The 9869-nt window shown below is 41.9% G+C and overlaps 1 pseudogene; it reads left to right on the forward strand.

Moving 5' to 3' along the window:
- Positions 1 to 1053: 1053 nt before the first annotated feature.
- LOC131498507 (keratin-associated protein 4-9-like) lies at positions 1054 to 7817 on the forward strand (annotated as a pseudogene).
- Positions 7818 to 9869: the final 2052 nt, after the last annotated feature.

The following is a 9869-nucleotide window of genomic DNA, read 5'->3' on the forward strand; positions in this document are numbered from 1 at the left end:
TTCTTTCTTTCTTTCTTTCTTTCTTTCTTTCTTTCTTTCTTTCTTTTTCTTCCTTTCTTTCTTTCTTCTTTTCTTCCTTCCTTCTTTTCTTTTTTCTTTTCTTTTCTTTACAAAAGAAAAGTCATCAAAGAAAAGTAGAAGATAAAAGTGTTAAGGAGAAAATTAACAGTTTCTGTAAGTCCACCAACCAGAAATACTGTTAATATCATTTTTAATATCTGTAATTAAATGTTAATAAAATTAATATTTGTAATAATTTCAATATTTCTCTATGTTTTTACATAATTGGGGCTATACTGTATATTCTATTTTATGTATAAATATAAATTTTTTTGCATATATTAGGTTCTCTTATCAATTCTAGTGGTGGTGATTCCTGAAGGGCTATATGTCCATTCCAGATACATATTTGTTCTTTAAAAACAGCAAGTCCAGGAAATGGGATTAGAACACAGTCTGAGTATCTTGAGAATTCTGCATGTGCCCACAACTGTTTTTGCTAACAACTGACCACACTGATGGATTTTACTTTGACTTCTCAGGTTAAGATTCCATTCTTCTGAGATTTTCTTATATCGGGATTTAACCTATGACTAAATCTTTTTTCCATAAGAAATGCTGCAAAAATTGCAAGCATGATAAGACCCACAGATGAGGAAGAGTGAAACCTGGACTACTCCATGTCAAGGTTCACCATGACAACTGCTCTCTGGAAGAAGCTTCTCTATCTGTAAACATAGATGGTGCCTACAAGGACAGAATTACCAGGGATGATTCAGGAGGAAAGGGCAGATGGAGAGAGAGTCAACATATTCAGCTTAGAATCTGAGCCAAGATGATTCATACAAAGGAAGACAGCCAAGATGTGACAGGGGAGGAGATAATGGGATAAATCCTAATCAGGCAAAGGAAACAATGTTTTCCATCCAACTTGGAAAATGTAATTACCTAATTAAACGATTGCTTACTTGTTAGGGTAAACAGTAACATGGAAAGAGGTCCCTCAGCAGGGTGTAAAAGGGGGCCTGGAGCAAGAAGTCTTCTAGATTCAAGGAATACACTCTTCTGGAAACCCAACCAGAGCCTCTGCCCTCTGACACCATGGTCAACTCCTGTTGTGGCTCCATCTGCTCTGACCAGAGCTGTGGCCATGGCCTCTGCCAGGAGACTTGTTGCTGCCCCAGCTGCTGTCAGACCACACACTGCAGGACCACCTACTGTTGCCCCAGCTGCTGTGTGTCCAGCTGTTGCCACCCCTCTTGCTGCCAGACCACCTGCACCTGCTGCTGCCCCAGCTGCTATGGCAGTTCTTGCTGCTGAACATCCTGCTCTGGACTGGAACCTCCTTGCCCCCATCCTTCAGTCCAGGAAGAAAGCATCTAATTTAACAAAACACATGGCACTTCCTGATGTCATGAACTTACAAACAGACCCATGGACTGATCTGGAAACCTCTGGTCTCTATGTCACTTATTCTCTTATGTAGAAATACCTTATTGCCAAATGAGTCAGAATTTATGGTCAGATTATGCAGCTGATTTTTCAGAATTTCTAATTCTGATTCTAAATATAAAAGTCTTTAAATGTTCCTCTTCTAGGTTTTTTTTCTTTCCAATGTTTCTCAATGGAATCTATGTTCATGTGGAATTTCTTGAGGCTCCCAAATAAAACTTTTTAGTATTGGAAGGCACTGATATTGCTCATCTCTCATTATTTCTTATTAATGAAATGTTCAATGCATATTGCTCTTTTTCATGTGACATAGGAGCACATATTCTCAGGGGACCCTACAACAGAAAAATTAAACTGGTACTCACCAATGAGATTTTTATCCAGGTCACAATTAAGTGTTAGCAGAAACAAGAAAAGGTTTAAAGGGAGGCATCTTTGAACCTAATACATATAACATGAGAGCTATGGATTACAACTGCCAACAAAAAAGAGTCCTTAGAAAACTATAATCCATGAATTGATTTAAACCAATTTAAACAGAGGCAGCTCAGTGTAGATAGCCCACGGACTTGGGAATTAGACTTAGGTCTGAATTTTGACTGTACCACATACTAACTGTGGCCTTGGACGTGTTACTTAAACTCTCAATTTAGGATTGCTTTTCTCCAAAGAAAGGATGATGATACACACCTATAAAATTGTCACACACCATTAATCATCAGGGAAATGCAAATCAAAATCACAATGAGATATCACCTGATACTTATTAGGATGGCTATTATTAAAAAAAAAAAAGACAAGTGTTGATAGGGATGTTGAGAAAAGGGAATTCTGGTACACTGTAGATGAAAATGTTAAGTTGGTACAGCTATAATGGAAAAAAATATGGAGGTTCCTCAAAAATTAAAACACAGGGGCTCCTAGGTGGCTCAGATGGTTAGGTATCCGACTTCAGCTCAGGTCCATGATCTTGTGGTTTGTGAGTTCGAGCCCCTCATTGGTCTCTGTGCCGACAGCTAAGAGTCTAGAGCCTGCTTCAGATTCTGTGTCTCCCTCTCTCTTTGCCCCTCATCTGCTCTCTCTCTCTCAAAAATAAATAAACATTAAAAAATTAAAAAACAGAACTACCATACAATCCAACAATCCCATTTCTGAGTATGTATCCAAAGTAACTGAAATCAGAACCTCAGAGGAATACCTGTACTCCAATGTTTATGGCAATAATATTCACAATAGCCAAGATATGGAAACAACCTAAGCATTCATCTATAGATGAACAGATAAAGAAAAAATAGTGTATATATAGAATGGAGTATTATTCAGCTTTAAAAGGAGGAAATCCTGCCATTTGCAACATGGGTGGACTTGGAGGACATTATGCTAAATGAAATAAGTCAAATACAGAAAGACAAATACTGCATGATCTTACATGCATAAAATAATCAAACTCAATAATCAAATAGAAGCAGGGAGCAGAATGGTGATGCCAGGGGCTGAGGAAAGGAATAAATGGGAAGATGCTGGTCAGAGTACAAAGTTTCAGTTATGCAAGATAAGTAACTTCTGGAGATCTACTATATAGCATAGTGCTGACAGCTGACAATACTGTTTTATATACTTAAAATTTTCTAAGAAGGTATATCTTAAGTGTTCTTACACTTAAGATACACTTAAGTGTTTTTACACTTGTTTTAAAAATTTTTTTAAACTCTATGTGTCTGACTTCAAGGCAGCAAACTAGAATTTTCAAATTTTATCTCATACCTACAAGAATCTCTTCATTTCTCAAATATGTATTTTATTGATTGAAGGAAAAAAGACAGTTGTGACAAAGATTTAATGAGATAAAGGTACATGGTAGACAAAAGTGTGCTCCCTTTTACCTCTACTGAGCTTTATTTTACATTTTATTTTGAAATAACTATAGGTTCACAAGAAGTTGAAAAACAGTACAGCAAAATTCTGGGTACTCTCTATCCAATTTCCCCCAATGGTCACTTCTTATAGAATTATAGTACACACCAAAACTCAGAAACTAACATTAGCACAATCTACAGAACTTGTTCAGATTTTACCAGTTTTATGTGCACTTGTATATGTGAGCCTGGGTTTTTAGCTTGGTTGTGTCAGCTTGGAAATTAGGGCCAGGGCATAATGGCCACGAAAAAAAAAAAAAAAAAAAGAAGCACCGTGAAGAATTTGATTGATTAGACTTATAGGTCCCTTATGGTAAAAGGAATCCTCAAAGTCATTTCACCCAATCTCCACCATCTGGTTCACGAGTCTTCCTCTGCAACACCAGCTTACACTTATGTCCCCCTGCTATGTATGGAGGAAGCCATTCCATAAAACTTTATGGTGAGTATAAATTTTTTTTTTCTCTATGAGCCACCCACTTATCCTGTGTCAGCCCATGACATTCATTTGGGGCAAGTCCAATCTCTCACATACAGCTCCTCCATGCTGCACAGCCATGCCTTTGCTCCACTTTTCTTTTCTTTAGGCCAATTTTCCCAAGTTTTTTCACCTGCTCTTCATTGATCATGATGTCACCACCTTAGCAATTTTGCTTTTAATATACTGCAATTTATCTCTATTATTCTAAATGTAGGCAAGAACTGAACACATTTTCAGATGTGTTCTGATTGCTAAGAAAGGAGTAGAACTGTGTCTTCTACCTTTTAAAATACCACACTTGCGTTAATGTATTAATGTCTGCATTCAGCATTTAATGGCACTAAATGTGGACTTGTTCTGAGGTTACAATATCATGTAAACACCTATGTCTTTTTCATTACAAACTGCTTCAATCTATGCTTATAGATGTCCAGTGGTTATCTGAAGAGCAGCAATTCTGAATCTCTTTTGCTACCCAATACCACTAGTAACATGGCTCATTCTGGTAATAATATACCCAAGGAAGAGCTGCTAAGGGTACATACAACCTCAGGATATGTAGGCAGTTCAAATAAATTCTCCCAAGAAGTTTAGATATATTTACTCCTCCTCGATCCCATGTGCCATGTTGCATTGGTAACTACTCTTTTAGATCTAAGAAAGCCTCTGAGATTTCCTTGTGCTAGATTTTGCCTCTTATGCTAGGACGTCCAAGTCACTTGGAATCATGATTCTGGCATTCAATATATTCAATCTTTCCCAACTTCATGATTTGATAAACATATTTTACGGAAAGACTCAACAAAGTTGAGATGTCCATGGTTCCGTTTTCAGAAAGACCAGTCCAAGAATGAAATGACTACTCAAAAACCATCCTAAAGTTGAAAATGACATATATTTGGAAGAACGTAATTCAAAGACAAGGTTTTCCAGTGTTCTCCTCATTCTCTGGGTTCCCTTGTTCTCCACGGGGAAAATGTATTTGAAGAGCCAGCTGATGAACTGGCAGTGCCCCTATTTTTTTGAAACACTAGTCTGCTAGTCATTTGGTTGGGAATTTTGTAACCTTTAAGCTTTTACTCCATCCCACTATGAATAAATAGGTTGGTGTTGTCTAACCTGGATATTCATTTTATGTCTCCTTTCTTGGAAATAAAGACCTAGAAAGTGAAATCTGATCAACAATTTAAGTAATGAAGCAGAAAAATATAGGGTATCTTCAGAGCCCAGCAATTTAAAGAGACAGCAAGATGGTAAGATATGAATTACAGTAAAAGGCAAGGACACTGGGCAATCTAACTTGTATTGACAAGTAAATCTTGGAAACAGAGATAAGTCAACATGCCCTGACAAAGACAGAAAAACAAGAAGTCAAAGTCAGAAGAAAAGTCAGCCCAACAAAGCAGAAGTTGAGGGACTTGAACCTTATGATACAGGTAGATAGAGGGCTTCTATCTCTGCAGCTGACTTCCCCTAAGAAGCCCTAAAGCTGAGTTCTGGAGGTTTGTTTGTGGAGAAAAATGAAATACCACCTCACATCTGTAACACCCCACCAAAGATAGCAAGTATTGGTGAGGATGTGGAGAAATTAGAACCCTTTTACACTGTTGGGATGTAAAATGGCGCAGCCACTATGGGAAACAGTATAGAGGTTCCTAAAAAATGAAAAATAGAACTACTGTATAAATCAGCAACCCTACTTTTGGGTATATATCTGAAAGAAGTGATATCAGGATCTTGAGGAGGTATCTGCACTCCCATGTTTATAACAGCATTATTCACAATAGTGAAGATATGGAAATAACCCATATGTCCACTGACAGACAAATGGATTTAAAAAATATGAAATAGCCACATAATGGAATATCATCACCCTTATAAAAATAAGGAAATCCCATTATTTGCAGCAATATGGACGGATCTAGAAGACATTAGGCTAAGTGAAGTAAGTCACAGAAGGACAAGTAAATACTGCATGATTACACATAAAATCATCAAGTCCATAGGAGCAGAGAGTACAATGGTGGTTTTCAGGGAGGAAGAGGAAATGGGTAGTTCTTTAATGAACATAAAATTATACTTATACAGGATGAGTAAGCTTTAGAGATCTACAGAACAACAATGTACATATAGCTCACAATACAACAGGGTGCACTGACAAACTTGTTAAGAGGGTAGATCTCATGCTAAGTGTTCTTACCACACATAACATGCAGAGCAAGAGGACAAAAAAATCTTTAGGCAATGACAGATAACATTTATTACCTCAATTGTGGTGTTGGTATTACGGGTCTAGGCATATATCCAAACTCAACAAAATGGAAACATTGACCATGTGGAATTTTTTGTATTTTAAGTATGCCTTGATAGACCTGAGAGAAAACAAGATATATCAAAATTTGTGACCTAGTTTTACTTCTTAGAAAAGTTATTTATTTCCAAGCAGGAAGTCTGGATAATGGGGCATGATCACAATGGGGAGGAGGTGTGTCCTAAGATTCTTATCCTCATGACAGTGATCCCCTAAACCATACTCAAAAGTTCCCAGCATAAATGACCCACTATGAATGGGCCATCAGACTGAAATGCACCCTGATATTCCCAGGTCACCAAAACAAATGTGGGCCTCTAAGAACCATTATCTCCCAAGAGTACATATGATTTGCTAAGCACAATTAGATAAACACATATACCTCTATACATAAATCAGGTGACAGTTTTCTTTTAGGTAGCTAAAGCAAGACAAACACATTAAAGATAATTCAGGAAAAGCAGATGGGATGAGTCATGTATCAGGAAAATGAAATCATGTTATCCATCTATCTTGAAAACCTTAACCTGAAAATGAAAACTGGCTAATTTGATAATTGGCTACTATTAGGACAAACAATTAAAAGAAAAGAGTCTTGCATGTGAGACACTGGCCACCAAGCAAGGTATAAAAGGTGACCTTGGGGAAGCAGATGTTCAAATCTTCCTATCCCACCTTTCTGGAAACCCACCCCAAACCTCCACCCTCTGACACCATGGTCAACTCCTGTTGTGGCTCCGTCTGCTCTGACCAGGGCTGTGGCCAGGAGACTTGTTGCCGCCCCAGCTGCTGCCAGACCACCTGCTGCAGGACCACCTGCTGTCGCCCCAGCTGCTGTGGCTCCAGCTGCTGCCAGCCTTGCTGCCGCCCCACCTGCTGCCAGACCACCTGCTGCAGGACCACTTGCTGCCGCCCCAGCTGCTGTGGTTCCAGCTGCTGTGGTTCCAGCTGCTGCCGCCCCAGCTGCTGCATCTCTAGCTGCTGCCGGCCCTGCTGTGGGGGTTCCAGCTGCTGTGGCTCCAGCTGCTGCCAGCCTTGCTGCCGCCCCATCTGCTGCAGGACCACCTGCTGCAGGACCACCTGCTGCCGCCCCACCTGCTGTGTGTCCAGCTGCTGCCGCCCCTGCTGTGGGGGTTCCAGCTGCTGTGGCTCTAATTGCTGTGGCTCCAGCTGCTGCCAGCCTTGCTGCCGCCCCACCTGCTGCCAGACCACCTGCTGCCGGACCACCTGCTGCCGCCCCACCTGCTGTGTGTCCAGCTGCTGCCGCCCCAGCTGTTGCTAGACCCCCTGCCACCACCCACCAACCTGCTCTAGTGGCTCTTGCTGCTGCTGAGTGCCCTGACCTGCACCCTGCTGTTTTCATCAGCCAATCTCCTTCATGTCGTCCAACTGGGAGCTGAATCATGTGAGGCCAACTGTAAAACCTCAGTTCCCAGTGATTTTTCAACTGGTTGGCCTTGGAATATACCACCCCACCGCCCAATTCCCTCCCACCTCTTTCTTATGATGTCCATCCCAAGTCAGTACAAAGGTTGTATTTTCCCTGATATACGATAACATATCATCCCAACTGATGTATCTGTTACTGCCAGATGTTCTGTATGGAGATGTTTCTATATAGCAAATAAATCTTAACTTCCCAGGCATTAAATATAAAGAATCGTGTCTCATTCTTTTTTCCTTCGTGAATGGTCACCCTTAGCTGCCAGGTCTTCTAATTCTCTGCACAACGAGGGGATCATAGCAGGCCATTTCAGGATTTTCACTTCTATCACCTCAGTCCTTCCCACACTAACAGTGTAGGATGGTGGCTTACAGCAAGTGCCTGGAACTCTCTGCGGAGGGCTCAGTCTACATGAAGGAGCAGATCGCAAAGGACACAACAGGGAAGGCACGTGCCTGGGAGAAGCGTTCAAACGGTGGCCAGTAGTTGGTGGATAAGTGCTCTAGCCTCTATCCCCTCTAGTGGGACATGTGAGACCAGAGGGCCTCAGTAGCACTGAACGAACCCCCGATGCCCACAGGACTCACCTGCTGTTGAAATCAACCTGGATTGGTTTCTACCCTTCCCTGGATCACTTCACAGTATCCCTAGAGCACTACTTGGGACCACCTCCCAGACAATCTACTTGGGCTCAAGCCTCTGTTTTGAGCTCCGACCCTGCGGTCGACCTGACACCAGTGTTCCAAGTCTCAGTAACAGTGCCTTCAAACATTTCCCTATGATATGAACGGTCACTGGGTGACACCGTGGGCTCTTGACCTTATTCTCCGCTGAACCACTGAATCTTTTCATAGGATGCTGTTGCTTCTCACAGTTTGTGCACACTTGGTTTTAGACTTCCTGTGTCCAATTCCTGAAAGATCATGTATCCCGAGGGACCGCAGACACTCCCACGAATAAAACAGCTCACCATGTTAGGAAGTGTCTCTCTCAAGGAGGCTATGCTTGAGGCGGACCGCACCAAACTGTGATTCTCACGTTGCATTCAAAACACCAGAGCCTACAACGGGTATTCCTGCATAAGTACTGCATAAGGAAGGAGGTGCTCTCAGGAGACCCAGTGTAAAGCGGAGTCAGCACAGGGTAGTAAAAGAAGCTAAGACAAAGGGTGCTTTCAGTTCAACTCCACCCCCGTATTCTGACCCACACATGAGGGGTGTGTACTGGGCCACTGTGACTTGCTCGTCACAGAGGCGAAGGGGTTAGGCCATTGTACTCCTACATCACTTTCACTACGTTTTGACACCCTTTGATGGGTGGAACGAATGGAGAGGAAGAACTCCAGGTGTCCCCCACCCCAGAGGCTGAGACCCTTACCTACAGTGTGCGATCGGTGTGAGCCACTCATAGTCCATACTCACACTACCTTGTGGATGAGGGCATGTATGGCAAAGAGCATCAGAATGGGATATTGTATACCTACCCCTGGTTCTGCTCATGTCTGTGGATTTCTCTCACTAACCTTGCTCCATGTGGTTTGTCTCAGTTTCTGTAAAAACCTACAGCAGGAGGGTTAGTGGGCAGTTCCTGTCTTCCTTTAGCTTACTTGCCTAGTGTTGTGACCAAGGTCCCCATCCCTGAGAGTTCTGAACCCATGGGTCCTATGTCCTCTTCAGGCTACACTACTTGCCCATCTGCAGTGAATGCCGGGAATAGGAATACCACAAATGCCCCTGCAGATCACCTGAATGCTAAAACTATTCCCTGTGGCCCCTGTAGCTCCTAACGTTGACTGCTGCCTTCCTGGCACTAGAAACCCAAAGGGATAAGGTGGCAGCCAGAATTTTACTTCCAATCAGAACTACCCACGTGCCTTCCAATGAGCTTTCCTGTCTTAGAGCTGAGACCTCTAGAGGCACACAGCCTACAATTATGGTAGAAGGAGGCACAAATTCCCCCTAGTGGATCATTCAGATGAAGGTAATGGGGAAAGTTCTCCTTTAACTCTCACATCTAGATCAAGGCATTTAAATAGGGGACATAAAGGATCGTGGGTATCCAGCAGTGAGTTCAACTGAGATCCCATGTCCAACAGCCTGCAAACCCATGAGTATTCTAGCTTCCGCTGAACCAATGGCCATAGACTTTTGGAAGAAGGATGAAAGAATTTCTATGATATGTACTCATGCAGCCCTTCAACCTAGAGGACTGGCCTCTCCATTTGTAGGTTAATGGTTTCTAGGTCTGCTAATAGCCTGACTCTGC

This window comes from Neofelis nebulosa, chromosome 16, assembly GCF_028018385.1.
Source record: "Neofelis nebulosa isolate mNeoNeb1 chromosome 16, mNeoNeb1.pri, whole genome shotgun sequence".
NCBI classification, from domain to species: Eukaryota; Metazoa; Chordata; class Mammalia; order Carnivora; family Felidae; genus Neofelis; species Neofelis nebulosa.